This window comes from Hyla sarda, chromosome 4 (genome assembly GCF_029499605.1).
Source record: "Hyla sarda isolate aHylSar1 chromosome 4, aHylSar1.hap1, whole genome shotgun sequence".
NCBI classification, from domain to species: Eukaryota; Metazoa; Chordata; class Amphibia; order Anura; family Hylidae; genus Hyla; species Hyla sarda.
Genome location: NC_079192.1, coordinates 18005882 through 18029001, shown reverse-complemented (window position 1 = coordinate 18029001; position 23120 = coordinate 18005882). Strand labels below are relative to the sequence as shown.

The following is a 23120-nucleotide window of genomic DNA, read 5'->3' as shown; positions in this document are numbered from 1 at the left end:
TTTAACAGATAATCTAAACATCTCAGATTTCAAAAATGCAATTTCTTGCTGCAGTGAGAACTGTCTACAGATCTGACAGCATCCAAACCTCCAAAGAGTGGAACCTGAAATAAATGCACAATAATTCCTGCACTGAACCAAGTCTGCCATTTTAAAGAGGATCACACCCCTTTTCTCACATGGCCACATAGGTTTTTCTTGTAAAATGGAGGGTCTTGGTTTTTTTGGTTGCAAATTGTGTCGCACGAAATGAAACCAATGAAAAAAGAGTTGAGTTTTACCAGCATTTAGACATTTGCTTTACAGCAAGCCCTATGTACATAAACAACAATAGACTGATGTTGCCCTATTGAATGGGAAAAAAGGTGTCAGGGCGGGTAGAGAGGGCCCTAAGCCAATACCCCTCCCCCATCAGAAACTTATTAACTATATTGGGAAAATATATTTGTAGGGGATGTATTTTAATAAAAAATTATACAGATTTGTAAATAACTTTTATAAAAATAAAAAAATATTTCCAGATGAGTTGCTGAATGCCCTGGAGGATGTCCTGTAGTTCTTTCCAGTGAGACACAGTGCTTTCTACTACCCCCTCTGTCCATGTCAGGAATTGTCCAGAGCAGGAGAGGTTTGCTATATTGAATTGTGAAAAAAACAATGTTTGATGATGGACGTATCTCTCTTCTTAAATGTACAATTATACGTCATTGTTTTTTAACATCAGCATAAACAACCTCCGGTTCCCTTGATACTTGGGATATTTTTGGCGTTGTTGAGTGAGTCACTATTGCATACAAAATTTTTTCATCCTGTGAACAAAAAAAAGGAACATCCTTGTTAAAGAATATTTGTCATTTAAAGGGGTACCCCGCACCTATACATCTTATTTCCTATCCAAAGAGGTGTTTACAAGCTCCTGAAATATTAAGGACTGGAACACCTTCCCCATATCCTTGATTAACAGTCTGCTGGAAGCCGAGCCCTGTTTCCAAATCTTTTTCTGTGCATTATAATTGTGTTCAGGTGCAAGATTTGGAAACAGGGCTCAGCTTTAAACTGATAAGCAGGGAAAGGAATGGGAGTGAAGAGGCGTTCCAGTCCTCAGCACTTCAGGGGCTTGGGAACTCATTTTTGATACTTTGCACCAGATTATACACTTTTTTTTTAATCTTATAGAAGCACTGTTATATTAAAGGTACCATGTGTCTCTTTGCCATACAAGCTATCTAACATTGTCAGCAGTTTGAAAACTAATTTGCAGTTGACAGATTAAATATTGAATCTGAGATAAGCACAGTACCGATAGACATAGGCAAAGTGCACGTATACTGCAGAATCAACACAGTAAATAAATATAGTACAAAAACCGAGGTCATTGCATGAATATTGGATCTGAGACAAACACAGTAGTGATAGACAGTACCAAAACCAAACACAGTAAGTAAATACAGAATGAGAGCCAAGGACATTGCTTGAATATTGGATCTGTGGTGAACACAGTCCAGATATACAGTATCAGATCCAAGCACAGTAATTATATACTATACAAGAAGGAAGGTCAAGGCAAGAATATTGGATCTAAAATATGCACAGTCCAGATATACAGTATCAGATCCAAGCACAGTAATTAAATACTATTCAAGAAGCAAGGCCAAGGCAAGAATATTGGATCTAAGATAAGCACAGTCCAGATATACAGTATCAGATCCAAGCACAGTAAGTAAATACTTAACAATAACCAAGACCAATGCATGAATATTGGATCTGAGATAAGCACAGTCCATAGATACAGTACCAGACTCAAACACAGTAAGTAAATATAGTACAAGAATGAAGGTCATTGCATTAATATTGGATCTGAGATAAGCACAGTACAGATAAACAGTACCAAGACCAAGCACAGTAAATTAATACAGTACAAGAACCAAGCTCACTGCATGACTATTGGATCCTGGACAAGCACTGCACTTTTATACAGTTCAAAAACCAAACACAGTAAATAAAAATGACACAGATAGTAAGACCATTAGAGAGATGAATGTATAAGTCAGTGAGGTGAGCATGACTATAAGCACTAGTGAGCATGATTATAAATTTATAACACCCTAATATAAGAAAAAAATTCTTTGGATACAATACACCTTAAAAAACACATTTGCCATAAAAGAGAATAGCTATAAAAAGCAATGTGTGATGATGGAGATTTTACTCCTCTTGTATATGATAAAGTTATTTTTTAATATGAGGAGAAACAACCTCCGGCTCCTTTGATTCTTGGGGTCTTTTTGGCGTTGTAGAGTGATTCACTACTGCGTACATCATTTTTTCATTCTGTAAGCAAAAGAGAACACACCAGTTAAAGAATAATTATTTTTCCCCAAAAAATAATTACTGGGGGCCTATATAGAAAACTTTATAATACATGTGAAGTCCACTCACAATTTATCAGATACCTCTTTCACCATCTACTGTACCACATAATACATTTACCAGGTTGTGTGAAAGTTCAGGTGAGGGCACACTTACTGGTCACTTTGGGGTAAAGTTTGACTCCCAGTATGACCAGACAAAGAATCAGAGCATGCTGGGATAATGGTACCACACACTTACACAGTCATGGTACTGACCACTATATGGTCACTGCATAGTGGTATAACTGGTTATGTCGGTGCTTGTATGATGGCAGTGTACACTACTGTCGGTGGCCATGTGATTAGGTGGTTATAGGGCCCACATTATGTTCACTCTTGTGCTTATATGTAGGCAAGTAGAAAGTAAAAAGAGATATAGATAGATAGATATGAGATAGATAGATATGAGATAGATATTCAATGAAATATTCGATTTGCAACAAATGCAAATATATATTCTATCACACAAATCGCTTCATTAAACTCCATTTCCTGCGGTCCAGGCTTCAGGGCATCTAAATGGCGGATCCACAAGTCAGTACATGGGGCAAGGAATGCTGGGAAGGCGGGAAGGGAAGTAGGCGGTATGACCCTGAATCACATGCAGGATGCAGCCTATCAGCAGCCAGTCACCCCTGGAATGTCACAGCCCTATATATTCGGCAGCCATATTGCGGCCAGCCACTTCATTCATTACAGTGTAGAGAGATAGGACGGACAGCCTGTGTGTTTGTTACACAGAAAAGCTAATTCCAGCAGCGTTTCACATCCTGGTCACATCAGCGTTCTCGTGGACGGAGAGTATTGTTTTTTTCACTGAAAAGGAATTTTACTGCAGCCATTAATCTCCCAGTCACTTTCTTCGGCAGATAGCTGTGTGTTGTCTCATACATTTCAACAAGCTGCCTCAACTTCATAAACCTTAGCAGAGAAGGCAAGAATAATTTTTCAGTGCAATTCTGTGTCTTTGTTCCACAACAACTAATCTGCTGGTTATACTAATCTATACACGGTATAATACCCAGCAGTCCATTTCTAATAGTCTTTGACAGAGTGAAATGTTGTATTTATTACACAGTTTTTTGTGCTTCAGCACTGTTGTGTACTGCTGGTGTGCAAAAATATATATTTTTAAGCGTACTGTACCGCATTTTCTGCCCTCATAAGTGCATACTGCATACCTATATCTAAATAGTGTACTATTTTGTACCTGTTAATCTGTCAAGGGCCTACATACTGTGAAAGTCCAAGCAAAAGTTATCGCCGGCTGGTGTTTTACTCCAATACATTTATTAAGCGTACTGTACCATATTTTTCTGCCCTCATAAGTGCATACCACATACCTACATCTAGGTAGTGTAATTTGTTGTGCCTGTTAATCTGTCAAGGGCCTACATACTGTGAAAGCACAGCCAAAAGTAATCACCGGCTGGTGTTTTACTCCACTACGTTTATTAAGCGTACAGTAGCCCATTTTTCTACCCTCATAAGTGCATACCACATACCTATATCTAAATAGTGTACTATTTTGTACCTGTTAATCTGTCAAGGGCCTACATACTGTGAAAGTCTAGGCAAAAGTTATTACCGGCTGGTGTTTTACTCCAATACATTTATTAAGCGTACTGTGCCACATTTTTCTGCCCTCATAAGTGCATAACACATACCTACATCTAGGTAGTGTACTTTTTTGTGCCTGTTAATCTGTCAAGGCCCTACATACTGTGAAAGGACAGCCAAAAGTAATCACCGGCTGGTGTTTTACTCCACTACGTTTATTAAGTGTACAGTAGCCCATTTTTCTACCCTCATAAGTGCATACCACATACCTAAATCTAAGTAGTTTACTATTTTGTACCTGTTAATCTGACAAGGGCCTACACACTGTGAAAGGCAAGGCCAAAGAAATCCCCAGCTGGTGTTTTACAAAACTATGTTTTTATTAAGCGTACTGTACCGCATTTTTCTGCCCTAATAAGTGCATACCACATACCTACATATAAGTGGTGTACTATTTTGTGCCTGTTAATCTATCAAGGGCCTACATACTGTGGAAGGACAGCCAAAAGTAATCACCAGCTGGTGTTTTACTCCAATACATTTATTAAGCGTACAGTATCGCATTTTTCTGCCCTCATAAGTGCATACCACATACCTACATCTAAGTAGTGTACTATTTTGTACCTGGTAATCTGTCAAGGGCCTAGATACTGTGAAAGTCCAGGCCATAGTAATCACCAGCTGGTGTTTTATTAAAATACTTTTTTTAAGCGTACTGTACCGTATTTTTCTGCTCTTATAAGTCCATACCACATACCTAAATCTAAGTGGTGTACTATTTTGTGCTTGTTAATCTGTCAAGGGCCTACATACTGTGAAAGGAAAGCAAAAAGTAATCACTGGCTGGTGTTTTACTCTAATGCGTTTATTAAGTGCACAGTAGCGCATTTTTCTGCCCTCATCAGTGCATATCACATACCTACATCTAAGTAGTGTACTATTTTGTACCTGGTAATCTGTCAAGGGCCTAGATACAGTGAAAATGCAGACAAAAGTAATCACCAACTGATGTTGTACTCAGATACTTTTTTAAGTGTACTGTAGTGCATTTTTCTTCCCTCATAAATGCATACCACATGCTTACATCTAAGCAGTGTGCTATTTTTAACCTGTTAACCTATCAAGGGACTAGATACTGTGAAAGTCAAGGCAAAACTACTCACCGGCTTGTGTTCCTACTCAGATACTTTTTTAAGTGTACTGTTGCGCATTTTTCTGCCCTCATAAGTGCATGCCACATACGCACATCTAAGTAGTGTACTATTTTAATCTTTACTGTTAATCTGTCAATTGCCTAGATAATATGAGAGTCCAGGCAAAGTACACACCTGTTGCTGTTCTAGACAAATACTTTTTTAAGCATAGTGAAGCGTATTGTTCTCCCGTGATGCGCACTAAATATGTCAGGCAGAGAAGTGCCAGGATGTGCAAAGAGGAGTGCCAGAGGTCGCAGCAGACTAGAGGTGAGTGGCAGCAGGATTCGCAGTGAGAGGCCTGAGCTCCCTGTATCAACTAGCAGTCGTGTTTCGACTAGTGTTGAGCGGCATAGGCCATATTCGAATTCGCGAATATTCGCGAATATATGGACGAATATTCGTCATATATTCGCGAATATTCGCATATTCGTTATATCCTCGTTTTATTTTCGCACACGCGAACATTTACAGATGTGAAAATTAGCATATACAAAATTAGCATAAGGTAAAATTCGCATATACGAAAATTCGCATATGCTAATTTTCGCATATGCGAATTTTCGCACGCCAGTCTCACACAGTAGTATTAGAGCCTTCTTTACACCACACAAGCTGGAAGCAGAGAGGGGTGATCACTGTGATGTGTACTGTGAAGAAAAAAAAAAAAAAAAAAAAAAAAAACCAATATTCGTAATTACGAATATATAGCGCTATATTCGCGAAATTCGCGAATTCGCGAATATGCGATATTCGCGAATAATATTCGAATTGCGAATATTCGCGAGCAACACTAGTTTCGACCAGCAACCCATCTTCCGTCATCGATTGGTTAACACGTCCATCCACTTCATCATAAGTGACATCTGATACCTACAGTCAACAGTCAGTGGGTTCCTCATACACAACCACCAGTTGGCATGGCCCAGGAGCCGTCCCTGTCCTCCCATTGCCTCTGTCCTATGCTGTTCTCTCCCCTACAGAAGTATCTTATGCTGTGGGTTCAGCTACACTATTCACTGAGGACGATCTAATAGAGGACAGTCAGCAGCTACAGGCCAGCCAGCAAGTGGAGGAGACATTCGCCGCTTCCTCCACTAGGCGGGCAAGTAGTGATGAGAAGAGTGACGTGGGAGGTGGTGTTGCCAGGGTTCAGCGCTATGAAGCAGACACTATTGAAGAACCTGAGGAGGACATCAGAGACTTGTTGATGATGATGAAGCCGATCGCAATTGAAAGCCTGGTGTAGAAGAGGCTTCATCATCATCAGGAGAAGAAAGTTGCTGGTTGCCCGTGAGGCAGCAGCTGAGCCAGCAAGGTGGTAGCATGGTTGACAGTCAGCATGGTGGCAGAAGTAAAAATTCTGGAGCCAAACGTGCCTGGGGAGACCACCTGCTTCGCAGCAGCCTACCTTCCCGGGAGGTAGTGGAACAGGGGTTCCTGAAGATGGCGCCAGTAGCAGTCAATTAGTGCAGACTGTTGGGGGGAAAATCAGCTACTCGGCAGTGTGGCAGTTTTTCATTAAGCATCCAGAGAAGGTTCAAATAGCCACATGCAAGATGTGTCGGCAGAAGGTGAAGCATGGCCAGGGTCCCAATGTTGGCACCAGGGCCCTGTGTCAACACATGCTTCGCCACCATAAAGCGGCATGGGAGAACCATAGCTCTGATGTAGTGGTCCAGCCTGCTGCATCACCCAGTGGGACGCCGCTCCCTGTTTCAGACAGCCAAGGCTCCCCCGCCTCAGCCGAAGAGAGCTGTGTATCATACCCTCCTTCTGTCGCTCCAGATGCTCCTGCTCCTCCTACTTTTAGTCAGGCATTCCGCCAACAATCCATCATCGAAGCCATGTCCAAGAGACAACAGTGTGCGCCCACTCATCCAACAGTGCAGAAGATGAATATGCTCCTGTCCAAGTTGCTGGTGCTGCAGTCCCTCCCTTTTCAAGTGGTGGACTCAGCAACTTTCAGAGAACTGATGGCTTGTGCCGAGCCGAGGTGGTGAGTGCCAACTTGTCATTTGTTTGTGAAGAAGGCAGTACCAGCAGGGCCAGATTAAGGCTGCCTGGAAGATGGAGCACTTCATTATGATGGGGCCCCCCCGCCCCCACCCCCCAGCAGTCCCCCCCAACAGTTCCCCCACATTAGGTGGAGTATAGTTCCCGCACATTAGGTGCAGTATAAGTCCCCCCACATTAGGGGTGCAGTACAGTTCCCCCACATTAGGGGTGCAGTACAGTTCCCCCACATTAGGGGTGCAGTACAGTTCCCCTTGCATAAGGGGTGCGGTACATTCCCCCCACATTAGGGGTGCAGTACAGTCGTCCCCCCCATTAGGGGTGCAGTACAGTTCCCCCATTAGGGGTTCAGTACAGTCCCCCCCCATTAGGGGTGCAGTACAGTCCCCCCCCCATTAGGTGCAGTACAGTTCCCCCACATTAGGTGCAGTACAGTTCTCCACATTAGGTGCAGTACAGTTCCCCACATTAGGTGCAATATAGTTCCCCACATTAGGTGCAATATAGTTCCCCCACATTAGGTGCAGTATAGTCCCCCACACGCGTCCTTCTCGATGCACCGCCCTGCTCTTCTATGGGCGCACGGACGGGATGTCAGTGACGTCCCTGCGTGCGCTACCTCCCGGTAACCTGGGCATTCTTGTGTCCTGAAATTTTTTTTTGGGACACAGGGATGTCGCAAATGTGACGGGGGCCCCCAGGGCTGCCATCATGAATTTCAGGGCCCCATACAGCCATAGTGTCTGGCCACCCCACCACCCTTACCAAGAGCAATAGTACAAAAAAAACTTTGAATATGGGCCATATCTTTGGCCGTTTACAGCACAAGGGGGGGAGATTCATCAAGACCTGTGCTGAGAAAAAGTTGCTGAGTTGCCCATAGCAACCAATCAGATCACTTCTTTTATCTTTCACAGGCCTTTTCAAAAATGAAAGTGATCTGATTGGTTGCTATGGGCAACTCAGCAACTTTTCCTTTGTACAAGTCTTGATCAATCTCTACCAAAATACGTGCTGCATTGCAAGTCAAAATATGGCCAGATTTTAGCATGTAAATGGCCATGTATATGTCTGGTGAAGCAGCCATATTGGAAACATGAAGTACCAGATGTCATACTAGTATTCTGCCATTCAGGAGTCTTATAAAGCTGGGGAAGTACTAGTGGGACATTGTTACTTTACTCCATGTTTCCTCTCCAATGTGGCTGCTTCATAAGATTGATATTCCCTTTAGGAGACTGGGAAAGCTGGGTGACAAACAGTACATAAAGTTGAGGAAGTAGTGTGAGCCCAGCACCGTGCACTACCTTTCACCCAGCGTTCCCAGTCTCCTGAAGAGAGCCCCCAAATACCCATATAGTGCCCCACACTGTGGAGACACGCACATTGCACAGATACAAAACACCTGCACATTGCATATATACATTCATAATATTAACAGACATATACACAATCAGGCACAGGACATATACACAATCAGGCACAGGACATATACACATTCAGGCGCAGGACATATACACAATCAGGCACAGGACATATACACAATCAGGCACAGGACATATACACAATCAGGCACAGGACATATACACAATCAGGCACAGGACATATACACAATCAGGCACAGGACATATACACAATCAGGCACAGGACATATACACAATCAGGCACAGGACATATACACAATCAGGCACAGCACATATACACATTCAGGCACAGGACATATACACATTCAGGCACAGGACATATACACAATCAGGCACAGGACATTTACACAATCAGGCACAGGACATATACACAATCAGGCACAGGGCATATACACACACATATACAAAAGCACACTTACTTTTTAGGCAGGATTGAACGGCTCCAGGGGGTCCACATTTTGTGTAGCCCCAAGCCTGACTTCTGCTCCCAGCTGTAGCACTGTGCAGCCTGCAGCCTCCCCCTGCTCCTATTACCCGACTGCCGAGCTGTGTAAAGCAGGAGGCCGGGGAACTTACTGAGCAGTGGGGGAGGGGCCCAGGAGAGAGGCCCGTACATCTTCTTGCACATGTGTGGGGTACTGCTGAGCCTGGAGCCCTGCAAAGTCCAGGCAGGAGGAGGGGATGGGCCCCCATGATTTTAGCTCCGTAAAAAGAACAAGCCCTACTGCTTTGCAAGGGGCTTGTTCTTTTTACTAACATGCAGTGTGGGAGGAGAGTGACAGAGTCGGCAGCAGCCGGGCCCCCAGTACACAGTGCACCTTGTCTGGGCCCCTGATGGCAGTACTGCCTGTACTGCCCTGATGGCGGCCCTAGGGGCCCCCTGTGGGCCCCGGGCCCGGAGCAGGTGCTCCATGAGCACCAATGATGATCCGGCCCTGAGTACCAGCCCTGCACAATTTTGTGGAAGAGAAGTTGGGACAGTCCTTGAGCCTATCGGTGTGTACCAAAGTGCACAGCAGCACCGACGTCTGGAACGTAACTAAGGTCAGGGACAATACATGTCCTTTACGGCCCACTGGGTGAATGTGGGTCCTGCACAGCCACAACCCCAACTTGGACAGGTCACACCGCTTCCTCCCCCACACTGTCGGCCCGTTGGTCCTGTGACAGTGTGCGACTCTGCATCCTCATCCTCCACCGTGTCCTCAGCCTCCACTGCCCAGACAAGTCTCAGTGGCCCTTCAGCATACCATGTGTGCAGTGCACGGCGGTGTCACACTGTTCTTCACATGGTTTGCCTTGGTGAAAAGAGTCACAAAGGAGAGGAACTGCTAAAAGTCATTCATCAAGAAATCTGAGTATGGCTTACTCCACGAAATCTGGAAATGGGAACCATGGTGACTGACAACGGAAAGAACATCTTACATGCACTGCGAATGGGAAGGCTGAGCTATGCGCCCTGCATGGCACATGTGTTCAATCTGGTTGTCAAGCGGTTCCTGAAGTGTTCCCCCAATCTGCAAGACATCCTAACAATGAGAAGGAAACTTTGCATGCACTTCAGCCGCTCGTAAACCATAAAGCATACCCTCCTTGAGCTGCAGCGTCAGAATGGTATCCTCCAACATAGTCTGATTTATGATGTTGCCACACGTTGGAATTCCACCCTCCATATGTTGGACCGACTGTACATACAGAGAAAAGCCATCACCGATTTCTTGAGGAACCAAGCGGATAGGGGTACTCCCCTGTGTAACTTCAATGTGAACCAGTGGAATCTCATACGTGACACCTGCCATTTGCTGAGGCCCTTTGAGGAAACCGCAATATTAGTAACTCGCCAGGATTACGTTATTAACGACGTCATTCCACTGCTTCATTTCATACAAGTGTTGGAAATGATGGCTGGTCAGGGCACTGGAGATGTGGCGCCTAAATCTCACGGTCACATGAGCCCTGTGGGGGCTGAACTGGAGGAGGAGGAGGGGGAGGGGAATAGTTGAGCACAGTTTAGGTTTCGCCAAATGGGCTTTTTTCTAGTAATATGACAGGAGAGGAGGAGCAGGAGCAGCCAGAGGAGCTAGAGGGTTATGAGGAAGGCAAAACAGAGGACCCAGACACACTATGGCAGTATGCTGTGAAGATGGAGGCAGGGAGTCCCTCCGAGACACTTGCACAAATGGCACGATGCATGTTCACTTGCTTGCGTAGTGACAGCTGACTTGTCACCATTCGGCAGCGGGATGACTTCTGGCTCTCCACCTTATTGGACCCTTGCTGCTGCCACAAAATAGGGGCCTTTTTTACACCCACTGAGAGGGAGGACAAAATGACCTACTACAGAGGCATCCTATGTAGTCAGTTGGCCGATGCCTATCGACGCCATTGTCCATCCTCTCGCAGGTCTGAATTGGGGGGCCCCCTGCATTCACCTTCCACTGCCATGGCTGCTGGGGAGGGGTGGGGTGGCATGAGTAGTGCCAGCTCCATCAGCAGCAGCCTAAGTCTACAGTCGCTGATGAGTAGCTTTCTTCACCCGCATAGTGTAGAAACTCATCAGCAGCAGGTACACCTGGAGCAGGACCTTAAGTAGCAGGTAGTGGCATACCTTGACATGCCCATGCCAACACACCTTCAAGATCCCCTGGACTTCTGGGCAGCCAAACTTGATTTGTGGCCACTACTAGCAGAGTTTTCCCTGAAAAAGCTGTCCTGCCCAGCCAGAAGTGTGCTGTCAGAGAGGGTGTTTAGTGCGGCGGGGGCCATAGTCACCCCAAGGAGAACTTGTCTGTCCACGAAAAATGTGGAGAGACTGACCTTTGTGAAGATGAATCAGGGATGGATCAGCTAGGATTTCCGCCCACCAATGCCTGATGCATGAGAGTAGATTGGCCACACCAACACTTCACAAATATGGATAGTGCCAAACAGATTTAAGGCGCTGCTCCCCAATTACAAACATTCCTCCGCATCAGACCTTTTTTCACGCACCTTCGTCACCGGCTACTGGTATTGCCATCCACCACACCGCTCTGTCATCGGGTCACTTTCAGGACTCCTGATGCTGCCAACTCCAGGCTGTCTTATTCAGCCACTATATGGTCTCTTCTCATGCTTCAGCCAACTCTAGGCTGTGCCATTCAGCCACTATATGGTCTCCTCATGCTTCAGCCAACTCCTGGCTGTGCCATTCAGCCACTATATGGTCTCCTCATGCGTTAGGCACCTCCAGGCTGTGCCATTCAGCCACTATATGGTGTCCTCATGCTTCAGCCAACTCCAGGCTGTGCCATTCAGACACCATATGGTCTCCCCATGCTGCCACAAACTCCAGAAAGTCATTTAGCCACTATATGGTCTCCTCATACTGATGCCACCTCCAGGCTGTCTCATTCAGCCACTATATGGTCTCCTCATGCTTTAGCCAAATCCAGGTTGTGCCATTCAGACACTATATGGTCTCCCTATGCTGTCACAAACTCCAGGCAGTCATTCAGCCTCCTCATACTGATGCCACCTCCAGGCTGTCTCATTCAGCCACTATGTGGTCCAATCATGCATCAGCCATCTCCAGGCTGTGCCTATCAGCCACTATATGGTCTCTTCATGCTGCCACAAGCTCCAGGCTGTGTCATTCAGACACTATATGGTCTTCACATGCTGCCACAAACTCCAGGCAGTAATTCAGCCACTTTATGGTCTCCTCATACTTACAGTATGCCACCTCCAGGCTGTCTCATTCAGCCACTATATGGTCTATTCTCATGCTTCAGCCAACTTGAGGCTGTGCCATTCAGCCACTATATGGTCTCCTCCTACTTATGCCACCTCCAGGCTCTGTCATTGAGGTGACATGTGACTCCTTGTTAGATGTGGTCTTTTGTACCCACGCGCCGGGGCCCCAGACACTAAAACTTGGGAGTTAAAAGTTCAATTTCAAAATCCTCAATTTCAATTTCAAAATCTTAAATTTCTATTTATAATTCTTAAATTTCAATGGTCTCCTCATGCTCCAGCCAACTCCAGACTGTCATTCAGCCAATATATGGTTTACTGATGCTGCTAGGCCTAGGCCTCAAATTTTTTTATTGTAGCACTAGCTACTCTAAATCTTGAATTTTAATTTCAAAATTCAGCTTTTAATCTTACGGGATTGTGAAGCCCTAGTGTCTACTCATGCTGCTTCCAGTTCCAGGCTGTGTCATTCATCCACTATATGCTCTCCTCATGCTTCAATTGCCTCCAGGCTGTGTCATTAAGCCACTATATGGTCTCCATATATTGACTGTGTATTGTAGGAAACATGTGGGTATCCTTGAGTTACTCTCCCAGCATTATTGCCATGTTGATACCAGACCAGTAATAAAAGGAATATTGCCAAGGACCAGCAGAATCAGGGAACTGTGGATACTGACAACCGGCTGTTGGAATGGACTGACTACCCCGGGTGGTAAATTTACCATTTTGAAGTTCCTGAGTTCATGTAGGCTTTAAGTCGTTCATTCTTTGATGTGGTTCTTTAGTGTCAGAATTAAGTTGTATCATGTTTTCCTGTTCCTCCGAAGAGCTAATGTCACTGGAACACAAAATACTCATTTACTCATTTTGTCATCTAATGAAGGATCCTTTTCTTCAGAGAATGTATTTATCATTTTATTATTTTTAATGGCAGGTGGTATTCTGACAATTTCTGATTATAAAAGAATTTTGGAATCTGGGACACAGGTAAAAATAAGTATTTTTAAGCATATTGTAGCACATTTTCTGCCCTCATAAGTGCATACCACATACCTACATCTAAGTACTATTTTGTACCTGTTAATCTGTCAAGGGTCTATATACTGTGAAAGGAGCATTTAGAAAAGAAAAAACTGAGGTGCGCTCCTAGTGGAGTATTTTTTAGGATAGAGCAAGGAATGTGCAATATATTGCACCTTACCATGGTTAGTTGTGCTCAGGGCACAACGCCTTTAACTTGCCCGTAGACTCTCTGTTGCTGGAGGTCCAGACGTGCGGGAGGCAGCCTTTATGCCCTTCACCGTGATTTTCAGGTAACGGTGCTGTGTCAATGGTAATTTGGAAAAAATTGGGAAGTGTTAGATGGTGCCAAATCCTTGAAGAAACCATTGTGCCAAAAATATTTCTCAACCCCTTAACCCCTTAAAGACCCAGCCATTTTACACCTTAGGACCCGGCCATTTTTTGAACATCTGACCACTGTTTTAAACATTAATAACTCTGGAATGCTTTTAATTATCATTCTGATTCCGAGATTGTTTTTTCGTGACATATTCTACTTTAACATAGTGGTAAAATGTTATGGTAACTTGCATCCTTTCTTGGTGAAAAATCACAAAATGTGATGAAAAATTTGAAAATTTTGCATTTTTCTACCTTTGAAGCTCTCTGCTTGTAAGGAAAATGGATATTCCAAATCATTTTTTTTAATTCACATTTATGTTTGCATCATAAAATTTACATGTTTTTAGTTTTGGAAGACACCAGAGGGCTTCAAAGTTCAGCAGCAATTTTCCAATTTTCCACAGTTCAGGTTTGAAGTGGATTTGAAGGGTCTTCATATTAGAAATACCCCACAAATGACCCCATTATAAAAACTGCACCCCCAAAGTAATCAAAATGACATTCAGCCAGCATTTTAACCCTTTAGGTGTTTCACAAGAATAGCAGCAAAGCGAAGGAGAAAATTCACAATCTTCATTTTTTACACTCGCATGTTCTTGTAGACCCAATTTTTTAATTTTTACAATTTCTCTCGAGTAAGCACATACCTCATATGTCTATGTAAATTGTTCAGCGGGCGCAGTAGAGGGCTCAGAAGCGAAGGAACGACAAGGGGATTTTGGAGAGTACGTTTTTCTGAAATGGTTTTTGGGGGGCATGTTGCATTTAGGAAGCCCCTATGGTGCCAGAACAGCAAAAACAACCCACATGGCATACCATTTTGGAAACTAGACCCCTTGAGGATCGTAACAAGGAATAAAGTGAGCCTTAATACCCCACAGGGGTTTCACGACTTTTGCATATGTAAAAAATATTTTTTTTCACAAAAATGTGTGTTTCCCTTCAAATTTCACAATTTTGCCAGGATTAATAGCAGAAAATATCCCCCAAAATTTGTAACCCCATCTCTTCTGAGTATGGAGATACCCCATAAGTTGACCTGAATTGCACTACGGGCAAACTGCAATGCTCAGAAGAGAAGGAGTCATATTTGTTTTTTTGAGAGCAAATTTTGCTCGGGGTGCATGCCGCTTTTAGGAAGCCCCTATGGTGCCAGGACAGCAAAAAAAAAAACAAAAAAAAATACATGGCATACCATTTTGGAAACTAGACCCCTTGGGGAACGTAACAAGGAATTAAGTGAGCCTTAATATCCCACAGGGGTTTCACAACTTTTGCGTATGTAAAGAAAAAAAAAAGTTTTCACTAAAATGCTAAAATGTGGGTTTCCACCAAATTTCAAATTTTTGCAAGGGTTAATAGCAGAAAATACCCCCCAAAATTTGTAACCCCATCTGTTCTGAGTATGGAGGTACCCCATAAGTTGACCTGATTTGCACTACGGCCGAACTACAATGCTCAGAAGAGACAAACTCAGGAATCCGTGGCTGATAACCTTCTGGGGGGCTCCAGACAGGGTCATCGGAAGGGGGCTTTGGTGCACTTATCTGGGGGGCCGGACTCCTATTAAGAGCGGCATTGCCACTCGTACTAGTGTCGGCCACTGGGTCACTCTCATGGGGGGTGCGTGGCCTCGCCTGGCGGCATCTCCGCCGCCCTGCAGGGGGCTTATCATCACTGCTAGATGATGAGGAGGACGAGGAAGAACACAAAAAATTAGGATCTTCCTCGTCCTCACTGGCAGATTCGGAGTCGGAGGCTAAAAAAGCGTAAGCCTCCGCTGCCGAAAATGCCCGGTGGGCCATCACCTTTTTTGTACGGTGGTGTGTGCGGGGGGGGGGGGGGGGGGGGGGGAGGAACAGGGAAGTGTGTAGTGTGTGGTGCTTGGTGTAAACTTACAGAAAAAAAAAAAAAAAACAGCTGCGACCAAAAAAAAAAATGTGTGGCACTCGCAGCACCCTGAACCCCTAATAGGGCCCGGGGTCACACAGATCAGGTGACAGTGGACCCTTGGGGACCTATTAGGGGGTCAGGGGGGGTTTACTTTTTTTTCAGTTTTTTCACTTTTACTGTTTTTTCACTTTTACTTTCTTTTGATTCCCTACTGTCCCTGGAAAAAGCTCACCCTGATCTAAAGGGGTCCTCTTCTTCCTGAGGGTCTCCAATGCTCTGAGGGGGGATCCCGGTCCTTATCTTCCCGCACTGCCCGCTGACTGAACTCAGTAAGCGCGCAGAGCAGGGAGAAGGAGCCGTTAACCCCTCTTCTGCCGCATTGCTATTGGCGGGACGATCGCTGGCCAATAGCAGCGTTGCTGGGGAGGTGACAGTATTGTCACCTCTCCCAAGCAACGGCAGGTGATTGGCGGTGTATCGTACACCGCCGATCACCATTTATTACCGGGTCATCGGTTCACAATTGACCTGAATGACCGGAATCGTCGCAGATCGCTGGCGTGAATTCGCTTGCGATCTGCGCCGATCGTCAACATGTGGGGGTCCCGGGACCCCCCTCGGCATTTGCACGGCATGTCTGCTGAACGATTTCAGCAGGCATACCGTTCCAATCTCCGCCCGGCGAGCGGCGGAGACCGGAATGACTCAGAACGTATGCATACGTCCTGGGTCCTTAAGTACCAGGGTCCCAAGACGTATGCATACATCTTGGGTCCTGAACAGCCCTTTTTCACCTTAAGGACTGAGCCCTTTTTCGCAATTCTGACCACCGTCGCTTTACGCATTAATAACTCTAAAACGCTTTTACCGAATATTCTGATTCTGAGAGTGTTTTTTCGTGACATATTCTACTTTATTTTGGTGGTAAATTTCCGGCACTACTTGCATCCTTTTTTGGTGTAAAATCCCAAAATGTCATGAAAAGTTTGAAAATTTAGCATTTTTCTAACTTTGAAGCTCTCTACTTGTAAGGTAAATGGATATTCCAAATAAATCTTATTTTTCTTCACAAATACAATATGTCCACTTTATGTTGGCATCATAAAATGGACATATTTCTGCTTTTAGAAAAAATTAGAGGGCTTCAAAGTAGAGCAGCAATTTTAAAAAATTTCATGAAAATTGCAAAATCTGAAGGGACAGATGTTACAGAACTACAACTCCCAGCATGCCTGGGCAGTCTCGGCATGCTGAGAGTAGTAGTTTGGTAACATCTGGAGGGCTACCGTTTGGGCACCACTGTAACAGTGGTCTCCAAACTGTGACCCTCCATATGTTGCAAGACTACAACTCCCAACATGCCCAGACAGCCTTTGGCTGTCTGGGCATGCCGAGAGTTGCAGTTTGGCACCCTCTAGGAAGGGCAGCAGTAAATATCACTTACTGCTACCCTTCCTCCCCCCCCCCCCCCCACCGTCGATTCCCTACCTTCGACGTGATATCCGCTGCCTCTGCGATGATCTTCGGTCAATGCGCATCTTCTTTGCAGGTACCGGCCTCCATCTTCTCCCCCCGTTCTGCCCGACATCCAGTGTCCTGGCTGCCATTGGTCAGAATCTGTTCTGACCAATGGCAGCGGATAGGAGGGGATCGCAGCACTGCGACCTCGCTCCTATCCCTCAGGATGATTGGGGATGTCACTGACAGCTCCAATCATCCGTATTTTCCGGGTGATTGGGTCACCAGAGACTCGATCATCCCAGAATAGCAGAAAAACGCATGTCTGAATTGACATGCAATTTTCTGCGATCACCGAAATGGGGGGGGGGTCTCAGGACCCCCCTCGGTGATGTGCCGGGATGCCTGCTGAAAGGTTTCAGCAGGCATCCCGGTCCGGTCCCCAACCGGCTAGCGGCGGGGACCGGAATTCCCACAGGCGTATGCATATGCACCACGTCCTTAAGGACTCGGGATGCAGGGCATATGGATATGCCCAGCGTCCTTAAGAGGTTAAAAACTGTTTGGCTTTTATTGGTAACATATAGTAGGGTGCAACACAAAGGTTTCGAACCTGTGCCGGGTTCTTCGTCAGGCATAGAGTATTACAGATGTGCGTTTGCAGTGGTTTAAATATACACCTTCAGAGTAGAATTACTGCCGGGTCATCATGTCACCGGTACAGGTAATTTGAATAATCATTGAAACATTAATTTGCATAACATGATGGAAGAGCTAATAATATACTAATAATATACTATGTTACAGGTATTACAGATGCTTGTAGCGGGGTATATTCTGACTGACATTTGGAATCTTTTTATTAATCATACTGCAGCGTATTGCGCTGCGCACTGTTGCGGACACATCGGCTGGAACAAAACTAAGAGTGATAGTCGCGGAGTTTGTTGCGGCTGGCATCTGTCAGCCGTGGTGATGTTTGTAAGCATTGATTTGTACTCCAGCACTATATGCTGTACTGGATCCCTCAGCCGGCAGTGAGTAACCAGTGAGGAAAGCGCACTGAATTGGTGCAACAATATTCTTTGCCGGATTAGCAGATGCTCGCTTAGAGCTTGTACTGTGGGTCTCATATGGGCCCTGAGAGTTTAATAGGACCACTGTGTTGGTTGAAACAGTATAAGACATTTGGTTCAGGCGGCCATGGTTATAATATGATAATTTGGAGGGCACTTGCAGCGCTGGAGAAACTTTCCAACTGAAATACAGACTGACGTGCCAATCAGCCTATGTGATTTACCTGATAGATTGTGTCTGCGGCCTTCAGTACGTGGGTAGGACGTCACAACCCCTACACTGCCGTTTCAACAAACACCGACAAAATATCAAAAACACATTTCTTTTACACAGACTCTCAAGGCACTGTGCCATTACACATCCAGAGAACATGGATCCAGTCAGAATCACCCCGATCGAGCACGTTCCGGGCTACAACTCCAATAGATTCAAACTCCTAAAAAAAGGGTTAAAGGGGTACTCCCGTGGAAAACTTTTTTTTTTTTAATCAACTGGTGCCAGCAAGTTAAACAGATTTGTAAATCACAGATATTCAAAAAAGAAATGCATTTCCTCTGATGTCATGACCACAGTGCTCTCTGCTGACCTCTGCTGTCCATTTTAGGAACTGTCCAGAACAGCCTATGTTTGCTATGGGGATTTTATCCTGCTCTAGAGTCTATTTCCATCCCGAAAATAAGAAGATCAATGACATGCGCTGAGGACGTAAATTGATTGGTTAGGGAGGCATCATGAAAGGGAGTGACATCAGAGATACTACGATGCGTGATTGGTTGTGAGGAACGACGAACAATCAGCTATGATAATTAGTAAGTCTATAAATACCTGTTAAACCCGCGAGTCTGACGTGCCTCATTTCTTTGAGAAAGCCATTCAGAATGGCGAAAACGTTTAGAAGAGAGGATTAATGTTTTAACCACAGACTGTACCAGTGACCTTTCCTAGTTAGTATACCGAGTGCCAAAGCTGCAGCAGGGCACCGGGGTACACTAGATAGTAACAACAAACTAATAGTCTGCATGACAGACATTTTCATGATACTATTGGATAGGAACTAACTGGATACAGTGCTGATAATTTTAAACACCACTGCCATTTAGATGCAATAAATGTGCAATATACTAGTTTGGACACTATTTTAATGAGCACAATTAAAAGTTATATTATATATATATATATTAGAGAGTGCGAGAACGATAACAGTAAATTTTAGACACCTGCTCCATATTTACATCTAAGACCTTGTAACCTTGTAAAACCAACGAGTCACGTGACCCTGGGGAGGTAAATGGCTAATTGGGCCCAAAGTGGACATTTTCACTTACAGGTGTACTCACTTTTGTGGCCAAGATTTAGACATTAATGGCTGTGTGTTGACTTATTTTCAGGGGACAAAACATTTAACACTGTTATACAAGCCGTGCACTCAATACTTTACATTGGAGCAGAGGGTAATTTCTTCAGTGTTGTCATGAGAGGGGTGGAGTCACTTATGAGAGGGGTGGAGTCACTTATGGGAGATACTGTATATATAATGTGAGGGGTGGACTCACTTATGGGAGATGCTGTATATATAATGTGAGGGGTGGACTCACTTATGGGAGATACTATATATATAATGTGAGGGGTGGACTCACTTATGGGATATACTGTATATAATATGAGGAGTGGACTCACTTATGGGAGATACTGTATATATAATGTGAGGGGTGGAGTCACTTATGAGATATACTGTATATATAATGTGAGGGGTGGACTCACTTATGGGAGATACTGTATATATAATGTGAGGGGTGGACTCACTTATGGGAGATACTGTATATATAATGTGAGGGGTGGAGTCACTTATGGGAGATACTGTATATATAATGTGAGGGGTGGAGTCACTTATGGGAGATACTGTATATAATGTGAGGGGTGGACTCACTTATGGGAGATACTATATATATAATGTGAGGGGTGGACTCACTTATGGGAGATACTGTATATAATGTGAGGGGTGGACTCATTTATGGGATATACTGTATATAATGTGAGGGGTGGAGTCACTTATGGGAGATACTGTATATAATGTGAGGGGTGGACTCACTTATGGGAGATACTATATATATAATGTGAGGGGTGGACTCACTTATGGGAGATACTGTATATAATGTGAGGGGTGGACTCATTTATGGGATATACTGTATATAATGTGAGGGGTGGAGTCACTTATGGGAGATACTGTATATAATGTGAGGGGTGGACTCACTTATGGGAGATACTGTATATATAATGTGAGGGGTGGAGTCACTTATGTGATATAATGTATATAATGTGAGGGGTGGACTCACTTATGGGAGATACTGTATATATAATGTGAGGTTTGGTCACTTATGGGAGATACTGTATATAATGTGAGGGGTGGACTCACATATGGGAGATACTGTATATAATGTGATGGGTGGACTCACTTATGGGATATAATGTATATAATGTGAGGGGTGGACTCACTTATGGGAGATACTGTATATATAATGTGAGGTTTGGTCACTTATGGGAGATACTGTATATAATGTGATGGGTGGACTCACTTATGGGAGATACTGTATATAATGTGAGGCTTTCACTCACTTATGTAAAATACTGGTGTTTGGTATTGAAAATTAAGAAGAAATTCTACTGTGTGAACACGACTCGCTTGGGTAACAGACCATCAGATGTGAAAAATAGAAATGAATGAATAAGTTGTGTGCAATCACATAAAGTAACAAGAAGGGGGAGTCTTATGTCTTGGAACAAATAAATGATTCACACCATAAAGATGTATACACAACCATTTTTAACTTTGATGCCACATGTAAATTTCACAGGTGGTGACCCCCATTACACATCATAGGAAGAGAAACTTCATAGAAGAAATAAACTACCTACATGAAATTGCTTACAGGCTATGGACACCTTTAAAGGTCTCTGACGGGTTTCAGAAACAAAACAACTTTCTTCATCAGAGAGGTAGAAGTTCAATTCAGACCATAGCTGAATTGGACTTCTACCACCCTGATGAAGGAAATCTTTTGTTTCTGAAACGCATCGGAGCTTCCACAGTGACATCACAAACCAGAAAGTGATTTTTTAACAGCACTGCTAAGTCTGTGTTCACACCACTAGGAGCATCCGTTATGTTAGATTCTTATTGTCATCTATTTATTCTAAACTTATGCCAACAGTCCGTTATTTACAAAGATTTCTTAGAGAGAGCTATTAAAACAACAGACCTTTACTATCAGTTTAAAGGGGTATTCCAGGATTTTTATTTTTTTTATTTTACTATACTACAGGGGCAGTAAAGTTAGTGTAGCTCATAATATAGTGTCTGTACCTGTGTTTCATGGTGGTCTCGCAATTCTTCTGTGATTTTTGCCCTGATGTTTATTTTTAACAGCATACAAAATGAGTTTCATCTCAGGTTTTCCCAGGTTTCAGTGCAACTCCAGACATTACATCACTAGTCAGGTATTGAAAGGGACCCTGTTTGTTTCAATGGGTGGAGCAACTGCTGGGTGGGAGATCATTCTGCAAGGAATTGTAGTTTTGATGTGTGGGAGGAAGAAAAGTGACCTCACACTTACAAACAAGGAATCCTGGGACTTGTAGTTGGAGGGAGGGAACTCCAACAGGAAATAGCCCTTTTATTAAAAGATAGCCACAGTGTTATGGTGGACTCACAACATAGCCATTTAGCTCCACAACAAGCACAGATCCTTCCTAAGCATGTCTATTCCTGGCAGTAAGTACTAAAGTCCTATTATGATGGATAACCCCTTTAAATCAGTTTATACATTCCATAAATGTCAGTTTTTAACCCTATTTTAACTATTTAGGTTTACTGTCACGTGATCTGGCCTCAATTCCTTTGTTTTATTTTATTTCCTTTCTAAGCATGCTCAGTTGCAATAATGTTTTGTGACGGATGTAAAAACTAACAGACACAGGCGGAGGTTACCTCCATCCCCATAAACTTAAAGGGGTAATCCGGTGCTTAGACATCTTATCCCCTATCCAAAGGATAGGGGATAAAATGCCTGATCGCGGGGGTCCTGCCCATGGGGCCGGCGGCGTGTGACATCTGTCACGCCCCCTCCCATAGGCTTGCATTGAGGGGCGGAGCGTGATGTCACATGGGGGCTGAGGCATGACATCACACGCCGCCTGCCCAGTGTTCGCCGGTAATCAGATCCGGAGCGAACATGCTCCGGGGACTGATTTTAACTGGGGTGCTGTGTGCAAGATCACGGGGGTCCCCAGTGGCGGGACCCCCGCAATCAGGCATCTTATCCCCTATCCTTTGGATAGGGGATAAGATGTCTAAGCGCCGGAGTACCCCTTTAAATAAACCAAAAATAGTGCATACCTGGTATTTTTTTTCCATCAAAATAATGGAAATTAAGCGCCACTAATACCGGCGGAGACTTAAAATCACCCATTGAAATAAATGTGACCCATTTATTTTAGTCTTCTGACATCTTATAATCTAAACAGGAAGAAGATGTTTGTGAGGCTTCTGGTCATCACCACTTCCACCTTTTTCAAGTTATGTAAACGAGACTCATAGAGGAAAAAAAAATTTCTGCCAGAAACATTTTTCTGATGCCAGAAAGTTAGACAGATTTGTAAATTACTTTTATTTAAATCTTAACCCCTTAATGACCAAGTCCATTTTCACCTTAAGGACCAGGCCAATTTTATTTTTGCGTTTTCGTTTTTTCCTCCTCGCCTTCTAAAATCCATAACTCTTTTATATTTCCATCTACAGACCCATTTAAGGGCTTGTTTTTTGCATGACCAATTGTACTTTGTAATGAAACCTCTCATTTTACCATAAAATGTACTGCGAACCCCCCAAAAAATATTTAGGGAGAAAATTTTAGTGAAAACCAAAATTTTGCACATTTTGGAGGGTTTTG

At 43.9% G+C, this 23120-nt stretch overlaps 1 long non-coding RNA gene across 1 annotated transcript in view; it reads right to left on the bottom strand.

Annotated features, from left to right (window-relative positions):
- Positions 1 to 266: 266 nt before the first annotated feature.
- The window catches only part of LOC130366749 (uncharacterized), a 37270-nt gene continuing 14416 nt past the window's right edge, over positions 267 to 23120 (bottom strand). The window contains exons 2-3 of the long non-coding RNA XR_008891913.1: positions 2257 to 2331; positions 267 to 809 (exon numbers count right to left, since the gene is read on the bottom strand). This is a non-coding gene — a long non-coding RNA (uncharacterized LOC130366749). The remainder of the gene's footprint in view (positions 810 to 2256; positions 2332 to 23120) is intronic.